Source organism: Myotis daubentonii, chromosome X, assembly GCF_963259705.1.
Source record: "Myotis daubentonii chromosome X, mMyoDau2.1, whole genome shotgun sequence".
In the NCBI taxonomy this organism is placed as follows: Eukaryota; Metazoa; Chordata; class Mammalia; order Chiroptera; family Vespertilionidae; genus Myotis; species Myotis daubentonii.
In genome coordinates, this window is record NC_081861.1 from 113105648 (window position 1) to 113126751 (window position 21104).

General features: G+C 37.6%; 1 pseudogene; it reads left to right on the forward strand.

The window, feature by feature from the left end:
• Positions 1-2610: 2610 nt before the first annotated feature.
• Positions 2611-10385, forward strand: LOC132223630 (PIN2/TERF1-interacting telomerase inhibitor 1-like; annotated as a pseudogene).
• Positions 10386-21104: the final 10719 nt, after the last annotated feature.

Below are 21104 nucleotides of genomic sequence, written 5' to 3' on the forward strand. Positions count from 1 at the left end.
TTCATCAGTTCCCTAAAGTGGACATTATTTTTCTATAAATGCAACAAATAACAAATGTATTCCGAAGAATAGCTGATTTATTAGTATTACACCACTATGCCACTAATGTGTTTTCCTAACAGATGTATTTCATATGAAAAGCATGTATTGAAATATATTGAATAGATTTTTTTTTTATAAAGGACTGAGGTTGACTTGATATCTAAATGCCTACATGCTTCTAATTCACCTTCCTGAGGTCACTTAGAGATTCATAGTCATGAATAACTACTAAAGTATCTAAAAGTATGAGTTTAATCTCTCTTGAGGCTATGTTTTCTGCCAGTAAACATAAATGTACAATAGATTATAGAATCTGTATTGAAAAAACTTGGGTAATAGCCACCATCAGCTCATGAGTTATATAAAACAAGATCTAATCAACCACGTTAAGGATTGTTTATTTATTTCTTTATTTTTTCTGCTTTTCCGAGGTATAATAGATAAATTGTATATATTCAAGGTGTACAACATGATAATATGGTATACATACACTGAGTGGCCAGATTATTATGACCACCTGACCTTTGTAGGCAAATTAGCCGTACACTGCATCGTATGGGATATGGAAGCCGAAGGCCTGTTCTAACACCTTTGCTGTCTGCAGTTACCAAGATAAAACATCTCCAATTCGCACAGGAACACAAGGATTGGACAGTCAAGCATTGGAAAAAAGTCACGTGGCCCGATGAATCATGTTTCCAGTTGCATCATGCAGACGGCAGAGTGAGAATTTGGCGGAAACAGCATGAAAGCATGCACCCCACATGCATGAATACAACCCTTCAAGCTGGTGGGGGCAGTGTTATGGTTTGGGGCAGGTTTTCCTGGCATGATTTGGGCCCTTTAATTCATGTGGAACAACATCTGAATAACACAATATCCCTAAGTATCGTTGCTGATCAACTTCATCCTATCATGTTGATGGCCTATCCCAATGGAGATGGCTTCTTCCAACAAGACAATGCACCATGCCACAGTGCTCATATTGTGCAGGAGTGGTTTCAAGAACATGAGGGAGACTTTACCTTGCTTTGGTGGCCCCACAATCACCAGATATCAATCCAATTGAGCATTTGTGTGACAAAATTAAAAGAGCCATCAGGCAGCTGGTTCCACAACCATCAGATCTCACAGAACTGGACAGTGCTATTCATCAGGCATGGTGTCAGATTCCTCACATCACCTTTCAACATCTCGTGGAGTCAATGCCAAGAAGAATTGCCACAGTATTGAAGGCAAAAGGTGGCCCAATGAAGTACTGATGGGGTGGTCATAATAATCTGGCCACTCAGTGTATATACATCCCATGTTCAAAGGCTGTTAAATCATGTTGTTTACCCATATCTTCAGAAAAAAATCACTTCTACTGTCATGGTAAACAACCTGCTTCCCTATTTCTAATGGTCTGGCCCTCAACTTCAGCGTGAAATTATAGCTAATTTGCCTACAAACGTCAGGTGGTCATAATAATCTGGCCACTCAGTGTAAATGTATATATATTGTGAAATGATTACCACAATCAAGTTAGTTAACATATCCATTATCTCACATAGAAACCACTTTTGTGTGTATTGAAAATATTTAAGATCTCTCTTAGCAGATTTCAAGTATCAATGTTTGTTCTTACGTAATAATCTCAATGAATTTACTTTGGGAAAATAGTGGTTTTAAAAAAATAGTGATGTATTTTAAAAGTCAGTGAATATCGAAGTTCTACCATGTGAATTTCTTTTATGAGAAGGCAGAGCTTGTATCAGTGACAATGAGATTTAAAGTGTCCTTAGGGAAGTAGGAAGCATAGACTGAGATAATGCTCTCATAATAATGCAGAAAATTTTGTATTAGTTTAATTTGAGCACTAATAGCATATATCCATTTATCAGTTAGAAGACAGATAAATATTTATATATGGTATGTGTCTATATAACAAATGAATTCATAAGTGAAGAAAAAACTCAAAATTCCTTTGGGACTGTCATCTATAGTGACAGAACAATTATAATAGAAATCACATTACTTTTCAAGCAGGTGTTTAAGGATAGTATTGAAGTGAAATCTTGTGTTAAAATTTCCTCTGAACTTAGAAACATGAAATGCAATAATCAGAAGATGACATAAGTGAAAACCATTACATTTGTGGGCATTAAGCCAGGGTTTTAAAAGTAGACATTATAGGGAGAAAAACATAAAAGAGAAAATTAAAGTATCAATGCCTTTGGCATCCATTTAGAACACTATTCATAGAATAATGTGATTTTATAATGATTTAGGTCATTCTCCCATATGATACCATTAGGTAAATGACAGTATTTCCCCCCATTTTCTGATAAAGAGATTTGGGCAGCATTTCAATAGCCTCCCTTCAACTAGCAGAAAATGTAAGGTCGGCTGCTTCTGGTAGCACAGCCTAATGAATGGCACTGATGCCCCTCCAACTCCTGGAACATGAGAGTCCTAGATAAAATTGTCCATTCACAGCTTAGCTATATATAGAGAAAAAGATATCCCTAGTTTCCAGAAGTAGAAAGGCAAGTCAGTACCACAGTGTTAACTTTGCAGGCTGCTACCATGGTGCTTCAGGATGTTATCAAGCCTGAAAATAGGCCCTGGTTGCACAAGGCTGGAGTGGTAATGCCCACAGAGGATGTGGTCTTATGCCTGTATTAAATTTCATGTGAGGAAGTGGGACTGAAATGCCAGCAGACAGCTATTAAAGGGGATTGAAAAACTATACTTTCTGGAGCAGGGAGGCAGCAAGGACAATTGTCACTGGCCCAGTCTTCTGTCTGGGAAATAATTAAGAAGTCTCTGAGAAATTAAATCCTACACTCTGCCACACATGAGTGGAAATCCAAATTCCTACCCCTAGTGAGACAGAAGAATCGCACAGTTCGACATTAATGTCAAACTATCATCTAATATGAAACACCTGTGGTGGGTATCAAACCACAAGGAGCATACCTCCACAAACCTGAAAAGCCTTCCTAGAAAAAAATCATTCTAAAAAGTACATAAAAAAGGGAAATTTCCCCAAAATATTTTCTAAGGTTATGGTAATGTAAAAAATCAGTTTGGCCCTTACCATGCCAGTGCCCATGTCAGTGCAGAGTATGGTTATGGTGCCTAGAGGTGGGGGATTGCTGAAGATGATGAAGAGCAGGAAGAGAGTGATCTCAGGGGTGTTACTGGTTAGGGTGCATGTGATGGATTTTTTTAGGTTGTCAAAGATGAGGCAACCTGGGGAGAATGGTCAACCTTCTGTGAGAAGCATAGAGAGGACACACCTCCCACAAACCAGCTCCTGGATAGAAAGACCACTACGAATAAGTGTCATGATCCATGAAAGGATCTGGAGGTCTCAGGCCTCAGTGGTCCCAGTTTTTTTTTATAAATATATATTTTATTGATTTTTTACAGAGAAGAAGGGAGAGGGATAGAGAGTTAGAAACATCGATGAGAGAGAAACATCGATCAGCTGCCTCCTGCACACCCCCTACTGAGGATGTGCCCGCAACCAAGGTACATGCCCTTGACTGGAATCGAACCTGGGACCCTTCAGTCCGCAGGCCGACACTCTATCCACTGAGCCAAACCAGTTAGGGCAGTGGTCCCAGTTTTGTTTCTAAATTGTGTGACTTTAACTAAAGCCAGGATTTATTAGCATGTCATATCTGTATACTCTTTATTCTTGGATTCAATATGGCTAATGACATCTGATCTCTGAAAATTAAGTAGGGTTGGGCCTGGTTAATACTTAGAGATGTTTGTGAATGCCAATATAAAAGCTGTAAGAAGATTAAGGCTGAGTTGGAAAGAACCTGAGCTTGGGTTCCAATCCCATTTTCTGCCATAATTGGCTTGTGACTTTGGGCACCACTCACCTATCTGAGCTTAATTCCTCCTGCCTTGTAAGATGGCTTGATTTCTTCCCTGATAAAAGTTTCAAAAACTATAATCTCTCCCTGAACCCCTGCATTATTTTTACCATTGAACTTATCTTATTTCAATATACTATGCAATTTACTTTATTGTCTGTCTTGTTCAACCTAGAAATTAAATGACATGAGAACAGGGATGCATGTCTTTTTATTCCCCACTGTTGCATCCCCAACATCCAGAATAGTACCTGGTACATAGTTGGTGCTCAAAAAATTAATTGAATGGAATGGATACAAAATAATGAGCTGCGCTGGGATCACATGAGATCTCAATAAAATGATAAATATTACTAGTATGTGGGTTGTCATAGGTTTTAATAAGATAACTCCAGGAAGAAAGCAGGGAACCTAGGGCGTAGAATTCTAGGGTTCTCCTGTTTACCAATGGGTATTGTCTTCAGAATCCTCTGGAAAAGAAGGTAATAATTTTGGCTCATGCAATCAATTTATAGTTCAGGCTCCAACTTAAAAAACAAAACAAAAAAACCCCACACAGTTAAAAAGGGTATATCCTGATTTTTAATTTTCTTTTTTTTTCCACTATTTTTTATTGTTGACATTAATTTTCAATGGCAAAGCACAGAGGAAGGGTTTCTACAGGATTACCCTTAATATTTTTTCTGTTGTTAATAATATATTATTTTATTAAATTCCCATTCCTAAACCTGATTTTGATAATACAACATTTAAAAGATAATAGGGAAAACAAAATAATATGCCCATCTCATTTAGAAGTGTAATATTAAATTCGAAATGGTATATTTGGAAACTGAATATATCATTGTATTAAACAAATCAAGGATTCCATTTCAATTAGTATGTTGAACAATCCTATCATGGAAAACCACAACAATGCATAAGATTTTTTAGTCATAATTCAAATGCCAAAAAGAAATAGAAAGATGAACTATAGAGAAGTGAGCAACTTTTGAAGGCAGCTTTTAAGTGGAGGCCATGTATTCAACTTTTGCTTGTAGAAGGAGGGTAAATATTCCCCCCTCCCCCTTGGCATTTCTAAATATACACTGTCCTGAAACAGGTGAATTTGAAGCTCATCTTCACACTACTTGCAAGAAAATATGAATCCTCCTGGAGGAATATTATTCACCCCAAGGCTGTGTGTAACCCCAAGGAATATCCACACAAATATAGTACTGCAAGGAGTTTATACAGATAGATAAAACTCCATAAAGTATATAAGGAAATGAGGCCATAATATGAAGTCTGAAAAAATGAAGAAACAGCCCTGACCGGTTTGGCTCAGTAGATAGAGCATCAGCCTGCTGACTGAAGGGTCCCAGGTTTGATTCAGGTCAAGGGCATGTACCTTGGTTGCGGGCACATCCCCAGTAGGGAGTGTGCAGGAGGCAGCTGATTGATGTTTCTCTCTCATCAATGTTTCTGACTCTCTATCCCTCTCCCCTCCTCTCTGTAAAAAAATCAATAAAATATATTTTTTAAAAAAATGTAGAAACAAATACACAAAAATTCATATGTCGAAATCATCAAACACATTAAAATTATTTAAAATATATAAAGAAATAAAAGAAGAAATTAAAATCACCTGCAAGAACCTATAAAAATAATTAAACAAATTACAAAAAAGAATCAAATAGACTGTCTCAAAACTTAAATACTATAAAATGTGAACTTGTATACATAAGATCAGCTAAACAATAGATTCAATAGAGGTAAAAAAAAATAATTATACATAGAAAAAAAAGTATCCAGAATATATAATAGAGAAAAAAAGTAGTAAATATATTACTATTAAGAGAAGTTAAAGGCAGAATAAGAAGGCTTAGTATGTTTGAATAATGTTCTTCTATCTTCTTTATCCTCTCTTTCTGGAAATCCAATTAGAGATATATTAGCAGAGAATTTTCCAGAATTATTGAAATACATCAAACCTCAAAGTCATTCAATTATACATGAAAGACTTTATAATGGCCATACATTTTATTGTGAAGCAAATAAAAATTTTAATAAATTTTAATCATACACAATATGTTCTCTGATACAAAGCAATTACATTAAAATTGATAATAAATTATAATTAGAGAAGCCTTGTATATTTATAAATTATAAACATATTTCAAACACTTCATTGGTAAATGAATTAATCTTACTGGAAATGTAGTTAGATAATAGATACATTTAAAAAAGTACTTAAGCCCTGACCTGTGTTGCTCAGTTGGTTGAGTATCTTCTCATGCATCTAGATTTCCCTGGTGTGATTCCCATTCAGGGCATATGCCTGGGTTGTGGGCTCGTGCAGGAACCAGCTAATCAATGTTTCTCACATAGATGTTTCTTTCTCCCTCTCCCTTCCTCTTCCTCTAAATCAATAAAAACATATTTTTAAAGTACTAAAAATACTATAAATCAAGTATTCATATTGGGAAACAGAAAGATTGAACTTTATGATTCAATTATATAACAGAAAAAGTTTGAAAAAGAAGAGAATCTTAGGAAAGTAAGATGAAGACATACTACAGGTATAAAGACAACTTAATAAACTAGAAACAAATAAGAAAATGATACAATTAGAAAATCAAAATGATACATAGAAAATCAACAATATTAATAATTTGAAAAGATTAATAAAAGTGATAAAACAGTAGGGAAGCCAAAATAAAACATTAATAAAAGAAGGGGACATTAAAAATGTTAAAAAGAATAAAAAATTGAGAAGATGAAATAACTACATGTCATTAAATATAAAACTTAGCTCATGCAAACACATTTATAAAAATATCATTAAACAATATTGTCACAAAAGTATATGGAAAATATAATCTTTTAAAAAAGCTAAATAGTTTAAAAATTTGTATTAGAGCTTTAATTTTCCCCACAAATTCAAGACTCCAAGTTTTATCCATAAGCTCTAAGAAAAAATGTACCAACTTATTCAAAATATTCCAAAGTCTAGAAGAATACAGAACAGGCCACTTGATTATACTAATATAAAAATCAAAATTATGCCTAGCCGATGTGGCTCAGTGGTTGAGCATTGACCTATGAACCAACCGGTCATGGTTCGATTCCAGTCAGGGCACATGCCCAGATTGTGGGCTTGATCCTCAATGTGAGTCATGGAGGAGGAAGCCAATCAATGATTCTCTCTCATCACTGATGTTTCTATATCTCTTTCCCTCTCCCTTCCCCTCTAAAATCAATAAAAATATAATTTTTTAAAAATCAAAATTATTATAAACTTGGTACCATAAATAAAAGAAAATTAAAAAAAAAACAATCTCAACATGAATCTAGTTAAAGGGTTTACAGTATTTTTCTGTAAAGAGCCAGATGGCAAATAATTTAGGCTTTCTAGGCCAGATAGTCTCAATTGTAACTACTAGCTTATGCCCTTGTAGTACAAATGCAGCCATAGACAATATGTACATGAATGAGCACTGCTGTGTTCCAGTGTTTCGATAAAAATTTATTTACAAAAACAGGTTGTGGCCATGCCCTGCCATTTACATGCCCTGCACATGTGCTTCCCTACTGGGAACAGCCACTACTTAAATGACAAAAACTCAGTCCACCTGTCTTAAGGCAGGAAATCTGTGGACTGGTATTCCAAGAGCACATCCTTGCTTGGTTCTGTCCCCTTCCCTCCTATAGACTACTCTCTCAATAATTTGCAACTGAACATCTGTCCACTTGTAGTTTACTAAAGTAAGGCACAAATTGAATCAAGCAATGTGAAAAAAAACATAAAATATACTAAAATTAGGTTTGTTCAGATATATAATTCACCTTAGTGATAGAATTAAAGAAAAAATCATATGAATTCCAGTAACATTTAAATAAATTTTATAAAAAAGAATCTACCAGCAAATTTGGTATATAAAGTAACTTTAAAAAAACAAACAAACATCCAACTCAATGGTGAAATAAAAAAATATTACTTTTAATAATAATGACTAGGACAAGAATGCCTGTTATCACAACTTCTGTTGAGTATTGTAATGGAGGACTTAGCTGGTAGCACATATAAAGGAAAAACAAATAAAAAATAGAATGATTGGAAAGGAATACACAAAATTATCTATATTTGCTGAAGATAATTGTCTAGATAGAAACCCAAAAGTAACTATAGTTACGTTTATATAATGAGTATGAATGTTTAGCAAATTTGCTGGATCATATACAAAAATCAAGTACAATATAATTTCTACACACATAAATCCTATAGTTGTTTAAGAAAACAGTTTACAATAGCAACAAATATAGCTAAAAATAAATCTAACAAAGTTTTGCAAGTTCTTTTTAGAGGTAATTGTAAAGCTTCTTATTAAAGAACATTTAAATGAATAGATAGACTGCCATTTGGAAGACACAATAACATAAATATTAAGTTATCCCCACATTATTTTATAATTTCAATCAAAATTTTATCTGGTATGAAAGCATAGTGCAATATTTATTCATGTTATTAATGTTATTTCACAATCACCAGATAAAACATAAGGTAATATGTTTAGAAATATCGATTTGGCAATCAGTCAGCCAAGGTTAAAAGCCCAGCTCCCCTACTTACTGATGATGAGACTTCAGTAAAGTTACTTAACCTGTCTGTATCTCAATTTCTTCATTTATAAAATAAATACAAAACTATTTACCTCAAAGGAGTGTTGTGAAGATTAAGTTAGTAGGTGTAAATTACTGTGGTGATTAATTTTATGGCAACTTGACTGGGCCAAGGGATGACCAAATAGCTGGTTAAATGTTATTTGTGGATGTGTCTGTGAGGTGCTTCTGGAAGTGGTTAGCACCTGGATTGGTGGACTCAGTAAAGTAGACAACCAATTAGACCTATTTTTTAAAAAATAGCATTGATTATATTTAAAAGGTGCCTAGAAATATATCTTTGAGTTGGGTTCCGCCAAGGAGAGATACTAGCAAGAAACTGGAAGACAGAAATAGTGAGGGAAGAATACTGATTTGCTTGGCTCACCTCCTAACTTTCTCCCACAGGCTCCTGTGGATTGTCTGCTTTCCTCTATGGGAATCCAAAGATCTTCTCAAAGAGCTGTAGCCATCTCCTCCAGGCATGTGGTAGTATGAGTTTTCCACTGTTTCTAGCCCAGTGGTACTGCACTATCACAGGTTGTTCTACGTAAAGCATATTCATAACTTTGTAAGTGATAAATTGCCATTCCATAGTATTAGAAAATGTAGACAACCAATTAGACCTGCTTTTAAAAAATAGCACTGATAATTTTTAAAAAGCACCTAGGAATAAATCTAATAAAAGATGTCAGACATAATGAAGAAAATAATGGAAGCTTATTGATATAGCAAAGGAAGAGCTAACATTTTTAGATGGGCAGATTATGTGCATGGATGGGAAGACTATATATTGTAAAGATCTCAACATCTCAACTTTTCTAATTAATCTATGAACTCAATAAATTTCAAAAAAGCAATATTTTTTCAGGAATAGAGAAGCTAATTCAAAAATGCATATGGAAGTAGACTAGGCTTCAGATGGTGACCACACAAGATAATATATTGATATTGCATTATAAAGTTGTACAACTGAAATTTATGCTATTAAGCAATTTTACTCCAATAAATTTAATTAAAAATGCATATAGAAATTTAAAAGGGCAATTGTAGTGAAGAGAAAGGAGCCATAGATCACATTAAAGTTCAAGTTAAAAATAATGGCCTGGGACTTGGAGCCATGATCAGTAATGAAGATAACTGGATTGCTCATCGGGATTTCAACCAGCTTTTTACTGAACTGAACAATTGCTATGGGCCAGAATCAGCAATCTCCCCCTAGGACAAAAGGAAAATAAATATTTCAGCCTTAAAGAAAAGTCCAAATCTCCAAGAACCGTATTCACAAAAGGGAAGGATTTATAATCTCGGAACAAAATAAACCTTGACTGCATTTTTGGGAAAAGACAGAGTAAAAAGACTCCTAAGGATTATTTCAGCCTTGCCACTCCTGATGGACTGGAACCTCCAATGCAATCACCAATGCCTTCACCATCCAAGAGTATTTTGTCAAGCAGATGGCAGAACTAAAAAACAAGCCACAGGCATGGTTGCAGAACCTGACCTTCCAGAGATCTAAATAGAAAGGAAAATGGGAAAGAAATGCAAGAAAGAGGCAGAAGATAAAAATGTGGAGAATTACACCCAACCAAAGATCAAGAAAAAGAGAGACCAAGTTGAGGAGCAGTACGGAGAATCTAGTTGAGATGAGAATCCTGATACTTCTGAGGATGGAGAGGATTGTGTGTGGTCACATGATGGTCATGACTTACAATCAAATGCTCCCCAAAAAGAGAAAAGGAAATGCTACAAAAGCAAGTTAAGGCAGCAGTTGGTGCTATGCTAGATGAAATAGCAGAGGAGAAGGAAAAGGAGAAGGAGAAGGAGAAGGAGAAGGAGAAGGAGAAGGAGAAGGAGAAGGAGAAGGAGAAGGAGAAGGAGAAGGAGAAGGAGAAGGAGAAGGAGAAGGAGGAGAAGGAGAAGAAAGGTTCCAAATAAATTCTCCTGAGCCAGGGCCTTCCAACCACTCAGGGGACTGACAGGCAAACAATTTGGGCCTGAAGTCAGAGGAGAGTTCACCCTAGAGAGTTTGTGCACATCTTTTAAGATGCCAGTGGATTGCTGAATCTTGACCTCTCACCATATTTTTCCCAAATCGTACTCCCAGAACATTTTAATGTTCCAAATCATGGCTCTCATAAACCAACAAATTTCTTTGTATACTCTTAAAAATTATTCTAGTACCCCATTAACCAGAAAAAATCCTATATAATAAAGAGTGAATATGCAAATTGATCATCACTCTGCTACAAAGATGGTGGTGCCCACAGAGGAGGCGGGGTTTCCATAACACAAGATTGCTGCACCCACAGTGGAGGCTGAGTGTTCCTAATGAGCCTTAACAAGCAATGAGCAGGAACCTGAGGCTGTACCCCCACTTGGCCCCCGTGGGATTTAACAGGAGACCTCAGGCCACATCCCCCACCCTGGTGTCAGGCCGGGGGACCTCAGGCCATACCCCCAGCCTTGGTGCCAGGCCGAGGGACCTCAGGTTGTGCCCCCCACACAGCTGGGCTTGACAGGGGACCTCAGGCCATGCCGCCCACACGGTGGGGCTTGAAGGGGGACCTCAAGACACATCCTCCACCCCGGCCCGGGTTGGGGGACCTCAGACCACACCCTCTGCTTTGGCACTGGGCAAGGGGACCTGAGGCTGCGCCCCCTGCCCAGCGGGGCTTGAAAAGGGTGGGACCAGCTGGGTCTGGATCTGGGCCATTGGGGGGACCAGCCAGGTCTGGGTCTCGTGTGATTTTGAGGCACACGTGGATGGGCAGAGACTTGACTCTGGGTCACGTGGTGCACCCCAGACTCTGACAGGAGTAAGATTTTCATATACATTTTACTAATTTTCTTTTATCTCTGACACTTCTATTATAGAGAAAGGCCAAATAACAATATTAAAATATTTCCTCTAATTAATCCCCTTTTAATGTGCACAAATTTTGTGCACTGGGCCACTAGTAATAATTATAAGAAAAAAAATTTAGGTCAGCCTAACCTCATCAGGTGAGCCCTTTATTTTTTCATTTTTCATTACATTTATTGGGGTGACAATGGTTAATAATATTATATGTTTCAAGTGTACAATTCTATGATACATCATCTGTATATTGCATTGTGTGCCTATCACCCAAAGTCACCATAATAAAATAAGATATATTTCCATCTTAAAAGCGATTCTCTGTGTGTGATACTCTAGCAGGACTTCCAGTTATACAGCTTCTAACATTAACAGAAGTAAAAGATCTCAAACTTGACAAAGGACAAAGCTCTCCCAGGAAGAGAAAGCATTTCCAAAAATTGTAACAATCCTCCATAAATAGCATCATGTAAATAATCATTTTAATAAATGTCAATATGTAGCACTCTAGATAATTTTTTCACTAGTTTTATTTCCCTAGTCCTAGCAACACATTACAGAAAGGCAATAAAATCAATGAAATCCACTGTATTCCCTTTATCAGTTTGAACAAATTCTCAAGATAATATGACATTTTCAGATATATTTTGAGATATCAAATTGTTTGGAAAGGCTTTAAGAAACTTCAAACAGAACAGATGAAGATGGAGTAAAAATGTAAAATCACCTTTCCTTTCCAGTAACAACTCAGCATTTCAGTTAAAATGTTTACTGTAACCATCTTGCAATGAGTATAATTAAAACAACTTATGCATCGCTGAGCACACTATTAGTGATTTTTTTATCTGTATATATATATTTTTTTAAAATCTTCCTGTTGAAAGCATTACATATGTCCCCCTTTATCCCCCATTTCCCTCCTCCACCTGTTTCCTGCCCCATCCCAAGCTTTCATCATCCTATTGTCTGTGTCCATAGGTAATGCACATAAATTATTGGTGAATAGCTTCCTGTCAGCTCTGTTCCATGTTTCCATGCCTCTGGTTCTATTTTATTCATCAGTTTATTTTGTTCATTAGAATCCTTGTTCATTTATTTTTAGATTCAATTGTTGTACTTATTGCCATTTTTTGTTCATATTTTTAATATTCTCTTTCTTCTTCTCCTTCTTCTTCTTCTTCTTCTTCTTCTTCTTCTTCTTCTTCTTCTTCTTCTTCTTCTTCTTCTTCTTCTTCTTCTTCTTCTTCTTCTTCTTCTTCTTCTTCTTCTCCCTCTTTTTCATGAATACCCTTCAGCATTTCGTGTCATACTGGTTTGGTAGTGATGAACTCCTTTAGCTTTTTCTTGTCTGTGAAGCTAGGTCCTTGCTATCCATCACTTTGAATATTTCTTGCCACTCCCTTCTGGCATACAAAGTTTCTGTTGAAAAATCAGCTAATAGTCATATGGACGCTCTCTTGTAGGTAACTAACTGCTTTTCTCTTGCTGCTTTTAAGATTCACTCTTTGTCTTTAACATTTGCATGTATATGTCTTAGGGTGGGCCTCTTTGAGTTCCCCTTGTTTGGGACTCTATGCGCTTCCTAGACTTGTAAGTCTATTTCTTTCACCTGGTAGGGGACATTTTCTGTCATTATTTCTTCAAATAGATTTTCAATATCTTGTTTTCTCTCTTATCCTTCTGGCACTCCCATGATGCAAATGTTGGTACATTTGAAGTTGTCCCAGAGGCTCCTTACACTATCTTCATATTTTTGGATTCTCTTTTCTTTTTCTCTTCTGATTGGGTGTTTTTTGCTTCCTCATATTCCAAATAGCTGATATGATTTTCAGCATCCTCTTCTGTATTGTTGAATCCCTGTAAATTATTCTTCCTTTCAGTTAGTGTATGCTTAATTTATGACTGCTCCTTTTTCATGTCTTTGATCTTCTCATTAAGGTTCTTGAAATTCTCACTTGGACCCATGAATCTCTCATTAACTCCCTTAAAGCTCTCATTAAGATACTTGAGCATCCATATAACCATTGTTTAAACTCTGTATCTAGTAGTTTGTTTGCTTCCATTTCATTTAGCTCTTTTTCTGGAGATTTCTTCTGCTCTTTCATTTGCAACATGTTTCTTTGTCTCCCCATTTTAGCTGCTTCCCTGTGTTTGTTTCTATGTATTAGGTAAAATTGCTATGTCTCCTGGAATTGGTAGAGTGGCCTTGTGTAGTAGGTGTCTTGTAGGGCCCAATGGCTCAGCCTCCCCAGTCACCTGAGATGGGCACTCTAGGTGCACCCTGTGTGGCCTCTGTGTACAGTCTTATTGTAGTTGAGCCTTAATTGCTGTTGGCATCCCTGGGAGGAATTGAAATCCCATCCAATTGGCTGTGATGACCAGCTGCGACTACAGTGGAAGAGCTGCTGTGCAGGAGACACCCGTATGGAGCAGGACTTGCTTCAGTGGGGCTTTGTTTTCCTCCTGAGTCTGCCCCTTGAGTGTGCTGCTCACAGATGTATAGAGTTATAATTTGGTGTGTTTTGAAGATGTCCACTGGGTTCACTGGCTCTGAGGCCTCCTGAGAGGTACAAAGTCAACCACTGCCTTGGGCCATCCAACAAGAACTATAGAGTGACCTGCAGATGGCTGCCACTTGTGTTGGGCCTGACACTTGTGAAGTGACCAGAGGAGGCCAAGATTTCTTGGGCTTTTCATTGATAGGTATGGGGCATGCTCACACCAGATGCTACTTGTTTAAGATATTTTAAGAAAGTCTGAAGCCTGAGCCAGGACAGGCTATTCATATGGAAAAGCCTCTGCAAACAGCTTGGGTGGGGCTGGGTCTCAGGGAATCATCAGGGGAGAGCAAACAGTGTGAGCCAGACTGATGGAGGCTAAAATATGGCTGCCAGCCAACTTCGTAATGGGGGAGGTCTCAGCATAGGAACAATGACCTCTGGGAGCACCCCTGTTTGGGAGAAAGCCATTATCGAGTTCTTGCTCTAATGCCAGACAATCCTGTTCCTCCTATGTCCCTGGATTACCCAAAGTCATTGCCTGGCACTGAAGCTCAGAGAGAGTGAGACTGTGCAAGTCTGTGTGCAGGCCCTTTAAGTGGAATTGCCTGGGACTCCAGTAGTCTCTGTGTCATTCAGCCACAATCCCCGCTGGATTTTACATCCCAAAGTTATGGGGACTTCTCTTCCCAGCTCTGGAACCCTAGGCTGGGGGTGTGGTGTGGGGCTAGGGGACCTGTTGCTCCTCACAGGAGACCTCTGCAAATGAGATATCCCTCCGAATTATAATATTGTCACACATGGATGTTGGTTCAGCCCAGGCACTGCCTCCACTCTGCTTACCAGTCTAACATACTTTCTTCTTTATTTCTCCAGTTGTAGGGTTTCCATTCATCCAGATTTCAAGCAGTTCTGAATGATGGTTGTTCTGTATTTTAGTTTTAATTTTTATGTGGTTTTGGAGGCAGCGAGTACCAGTGTTTACCTATACCACCATCTTGGTTCCTGTTAGTGATTTTTAAGTTAGATATCCAGAACTGGAATTGATAGATCAACACTTACGCATTTAAAACTTTAGGAAATTTAGCCAATGTCCTCTGTAGAGTTTATACCAAGATAAACGCAAATCAAGTATGTGGGAATCTACATATCATCACCCCCTTGCCTGCACAATTTTTTAAAAATTTTTATTGTGTAACAGACAACCATGAGTATGCATTATTTCTGGTCTTACCTAGATGCTAAACACCTTTCCAGAGATGTACTGGCCCTTTGAAAACTCCTGCTGATCTCTTCCTAGTCATGTTCTTTGATTGATTGTCTAATGTTTTTCTTTATGGACTTGAATTGAATCATACTATTTTCCCTACTGTAAATCAATAATGTATCAATAATATTATGAATTTTTATCATTAGCTGAATATATTGCAAATATTTTCCTCTACTTTACACATAATTTTGTGTTGGCTTTGTTCAGACAAAAATAATTCATTTTTATATAATGAAATTTAACAATTTTCTTATGTCTTTGAGATTTGGAGTGTCATTTAAGAAATCAAAATCAAGGATAGTAAAATATTCTCTCATATTGTCATCTAATCATAATAAAAATTATTTAAGCCTAGAATCAACAGCAATTTTCAACCTTTTTCATCTCATGGTACACATAATTACTAAAATTCTGTGGTACACCAACAAATATATTTCTTACTGATCTGACAAAAAAATAGGTATAATTTTGATTCATTCACATTGAATGGCTATTGTGTTGTCTGTTGTCATTTTTTATTTGACAATCTAAGGGAAAATAAATCATTGCCCCTGACTAAATAGTCAGGTATTACATGTTTTAAAAATTCTTGGGGCACACTGGTTGAATTTCACTGACCTAAAAGTTATTGTCATATATGGGGTAAGGTAGGTAATTAAAATTTTCTTTTTAAGAGTATGAACAAATGGCCAAAATGTTACAATACCATTGAATATCCCCTCCTTTGCCCACTCGATATAAAATAGCATCTTAACCATTTATTAAAATTCACATATTTACACATACATATAAATATATTTACAAACATATATATGAGCTTGTGTCTGGATTTTATACTCCACTTCATTTCTCTTTTTTATACTTTTAGTACTATCACACTGTTTTAATAATCTATACATAGTGGAAAAATACTTTTCATTTAAAAATATATAGGTACTAGAGGCCCGGTGCACAAAAATTTGTGCACTCAGGGGGGAGAAGGGGTACCTCAGCCCGGCCTGTGCCCTCTCGCAGTCTGGGACCCCTCGGGAGATAACGACCTGCTGGCTTAGGCCTGCTCCCGGGTGGCAGAGGGCAGGCCCGATCCCTAGGTGCAGCCCCTGGTCGGGCTCAGAGCAGGGCCGATTGGGGACTTGGGGTGCCGCCCCCTGTCATGCACAGAGCAGGGCGGATTGGGAGGTTGCGATGCCACCCTCAGTCACGCTCAGGTTAGGGCCTATTGGGGGGTTGGGGCACCGCCCCCTGTCACACTCAAGGCAGGGTCGATGGGGATGTTGTGGCGCCATGCCCTGTCACGGACAGAGCAGGGCTGATCAGGGGGTTGGGGAGCCCCCCCCCGTCATGCACAGAGCAGGGCCACTCAGGGGGTTGAGGAGCTCCCCCCTGTCACCCACAGAGCAGGGCCCATCAGGGGGTTGAGGAGCTCCCCCCTGTCACTCACAGAGTAGTGCCGATAGGGGAGTTGGCACACCGCCCCCTGTCACACACAGAGCAGGGCGGATCAGGGGGTTGGGGCACCGCCCTCTATCACCCACAGAGCAGGGCCGATCAGGGGGTTGGGGCGCCGTCACTGTCACACTCAGGGCAGGGCTGATGTGGAGGTTATGGATCTACCCCATCACACACAGAGCAGGGCCCGTGGCGGGGGCAGGGGGGGGTTGGGGCGCCTCCCTCTATCACCCACAGAGCAGGGCTGATCAGGGGGTTGGGGTGCCTTCCCCTGTCACGAACAGAGCAGGACTGATAGGGAGGTTGTGGCCCCGTCCCCTGTCACACACAGAGCCACAGGGCGGTCAGTGGTTTTGGGCGCTGTCCCCAGTCATGCTGATCCCGGTGCCAGGAGGCCTCTCGGCTCCGCTGATCCTGGTGCTGGGAGGCATATTACCCTTTTACTATATAGAATAGAGGCCTGGTGCATGGGTGGGGGCCAGCTGGTTTGCCCTGAAGGGTGTCCTGGATCAGCGTGGGGGTCCCCACTGGGGTGCCTGGCCAGTCTGGGTGACGGGCTGAGGGCTGTTTTCAGGCTGGGACTGAAGCTCCCAACTGCTCCTTTTTTTCTTTTTTTTTTATTCTGGGCCAGCTTTAGCTCTGAGGCTTGGATCCAGATCTGAGGCCTCAACTGCTGAAAGCAGGTATCTGGTTTGTTTTGGTTCTATAATTGAAACTCTGTATCAACTCCAGCTCTGAGATCCCAGCTCTCTGAAAGCTGGTTTCTGGGGTTTTGTTTAGCTTCTATATTTGTTACAATGTTTCAGACTGCAGGCTCAGAGCCTGGCAAGGCAGGCGGGGAACGTTGGTTTCCTCCGTCACTGAAGCAAGCAAGCCTCATGTTCAGTTTAAGCTGCCTGGCTGCCAGCCGCCATCTTGGCTGGCAGTTAATTTGCATATCGCCCTGATTAGCCAATGGGAAGGATAGCGGTTGTATGCCAAATACCATGTTTCTCTTTTATTAGATAGGATAATGCATTAGCCTTACATAGCTTTTCTTCATGATCATTTGAGAATCCTATCAAGTTGTAGACAACATCCTTTTATTAAATTGCATTTGTCTAACACTGATTCAGTAGTTTCATTTCCATTCCTCTTTATTAAGAATCATTATTTTGAAGCACATTTTAGCCGAGGAGCTTGAATTTTGCCATCGTTTTGACAATGTTGTAAGCTTATTTTCAGAAGGTCTTCCTTATAAAGCTATTTTCAGCTTCCTCCTTGCAACCCATTACTAGAGATTTATTCATGTATCTGTAAGATTTCTCACAGTTTTTGAACAATTTATTCCTATGTATATCACATTTTTTTTAATCCCACTTCATTTTTTAAAAATTATTGGTACTAGTATATAGAAAAAGGTGGTATGTATATTTTTATTGTATATAGGCATATAAAAATTTATGAGTTGTTACCATTTATTAAATTTAATTATTTAGGATAGCATGACTAGAAAATCATATCCTATATAATAAAAGCCTGATATGTTAAGTGTCTAGTCATCCAGTCGTCCCTTCAACCAATTAAAGCATAATATGCTAATGATATGCTAAGGCTGTTCAACCATTCGCTATGCTGTTCACTGACCATCAAGGGGCAGACGCTCTGACTAGTAGGTTAGCTTGCTGCTGGGGTCTGGCTGATCAGGACTGAGTGAGACAGGTCAGACATGCCCTGAAGCCTTCCCATCATCCCTCACTGGCTAGGCAACCTCCTGCATCCCTCCTTGGCCCCAATTGTGCACCAGTGGGGTCCCTTGGCCTGGCCTGCACCCTCTTGCAATCCAGGACCCATTGGGGCATGTTGGAGAGCCAAGTTTGGCCCAATCCCACAGGCCAGGCCGAGGGACCCCACTGGTGCACAAATTTGTAATCTATAAAGGATGATAGTTTTCTCTTTAATATGTATGGTACTTCTTTATTTTCCTTATTTTATATTATTTTCATGGGCTCCCTATGTAATATTTAATAATACAAGCTAACCTTATTTGATCTTTCTAAAAAAACAAGTTTTCATTTTCCTATCAATTTTTCCTAATAATAAACATATCTTCTTACTATTTTGGTTTTTGTTTCATTTTCAGTCTGTTCATATATTTAAAATATATTTTAATGTGTGTTTAAAACTATACATAAAAAAATATATATATATATGTTTTAGGTTACACATCACCCCCCCCCACCCCCCCGAATTCTTCTTTGGCTTTATACTAAAGTTTAGAAATAAACTATTCTTATTTTTTTATTTTCATATTATTTATAATTTCCATTATAAATAATTTTAATATCTCATTTTTATGATCACTGTTATTATTAATAAATATTAACCTTCATAAAGGACAGCTTGGAATTTAGAGCTGTCCTCTTGCATTTTATTGCATTATATTAAGTGAATGTAACTTTTAGAGGTTCTCCTTTTTCTTTCCTTTTTTTTTCTAATTTTTTTGAGATTAATTTATTGATTTTTTAGCACAGATTGATGTCCCATTAAGATGGTAGATTGGTTAATTTCTCCTTAAAATTATTATTCATATTTTTCTTTAAGTATTTTAAAGGCAGCTTATAAGTAAAAATATTCAAGAACACTGTGTTTTCCTGGACTGAATTTTTTATCACTATGAAATAAACTATTATATCCACCTAATGCATTAATCATAAGTTCTATCTTATCTGAGTTCAATACTGCATTATCCATTTTTATTTTGTAAGCAAAAGTAAATATCTTATGATTTTTTAATATTTATCAATTTTATTCCATATTTTTATGCCTCTTCCTTTTTTGCTCATGAGCGTTTTGTTTTTACCTTCATATTACTAACTTGTTTTTCCAGCTCTGTCCATTCTATTGATCATATTTTAAAACTTATCAATACATGCTTATGTATTTTTAATGAGAACTCTTTTTGTCTTTGCTCATTTTTTGCAGCTTATTTTTGTATCTAATATCTTAGAATCTCTCTGGAAGTACTGGATAGCAGCTTAGAACTTCCATTCTAATTCTAAATTCTCTCTTTTTCACAGTCAAAATCTGTTGTTTCCTTTTTCTTCCAAGGTCTTTCTTTTTAATGCTGTTGGTTTTACTTCCTACCCCATGATTCTTGATTTTCAATTAATTTTATGAATTAAAGATTATGTTGGTGATAGGAGACAACTGATACAGGTTTTCTTCGTGGCCTACCCCACCTGCAGCAATAACTGTGAAGAGGCAGAAAGGGTCCACAGTCAGGCAAATGTTCAAGGTAGGGAACAGCGTGCACAGTCTTATTTGCTAACAGAAGGAGCATGTTATTTTTGCCGCATGAGGTATTTAGTGTGTTTACCTCCTGAGAAGGCTAGTCTTTCCATTCACTCATCCTATGCATGTGTTTTGGGGATTCTGAACCACCTCTTGCTCTGCTCTTCTCTCTCAAACTCTGCATGAATAAGAGTCTTCTCCAGAGAAGCAATTCACTCCCTTTAGTGCAGTGGATCTCAATTTTGTTGCACATGGGAATAGCCTAAAAAAACTTTAAGAAAATCCCAATGCCCAGACTCCAATCCCAAAACAACTAACTCAGTCCTTAGGAGAGGAGCCCAAGCATTAGTATTTTTTGAAACTATAAAGATTTCTAATGAGAAACAAGATTCAGAATATTAACTGAACTGCATGCAATATAGCATGGACAAGAGCTTTTTACTCTTTATTTACAATGCAGTTCTTTAATTAATTATCCTGGAGAATTGTCTCCATTATTTTATTTTTAGTTCTGTTTTGATGTTTTTTAGTATCTGTTCTTATTTCTCTCAGGTTTTTTTCAATACATATGGAAGGTCCTCTTTATTAATAAATTTCTTCCTTTTTACCAACTTCTAGAAAATTCTCTAAATTTATGAGCCATCTATTCCACCAGTTTTTTGTTGTTGTTGTTGTGTTGTTTTTACCAGCATTCTATGGTGTTTGCTATTTTCTGTAATTTGAAGAAATACTACATGGGTGGGAAAGTGCATGAGTATGGTCAGCTTGCCATAATGAACTAATCTCCATTGTTGGCATATTTTATAATACTTTGAGTCTGTATTCTGTATGCTACCATGAAATTTGAGTTATTTTTAAAGTCTCACTCACCTTCATTTCTAATCTTACATTTAATTATTCATAAATACACTTAGTCTCATTGATAGTTTTTTACAGCAAAATATGATTCTCATCAACATGACTTAAGCAGTGTTTAAGTGAAGCCAAATATACAACTTTGACCTTTAAAAATATTTACATTTTAGAAAATTATGCTCAAACTTCAGCTGTTTTCAAAACTTGAACTTTGCCTCTCCTCTTATTTCCTTTATTTCAAAGAATGTCCCAACCAACCACCTACCTCCTCAGGATTTGTGTCCTTCTCAATTAATCCCATATTTCTCATAACTAAAATCTTATCAAGTTCTGTAGATCTT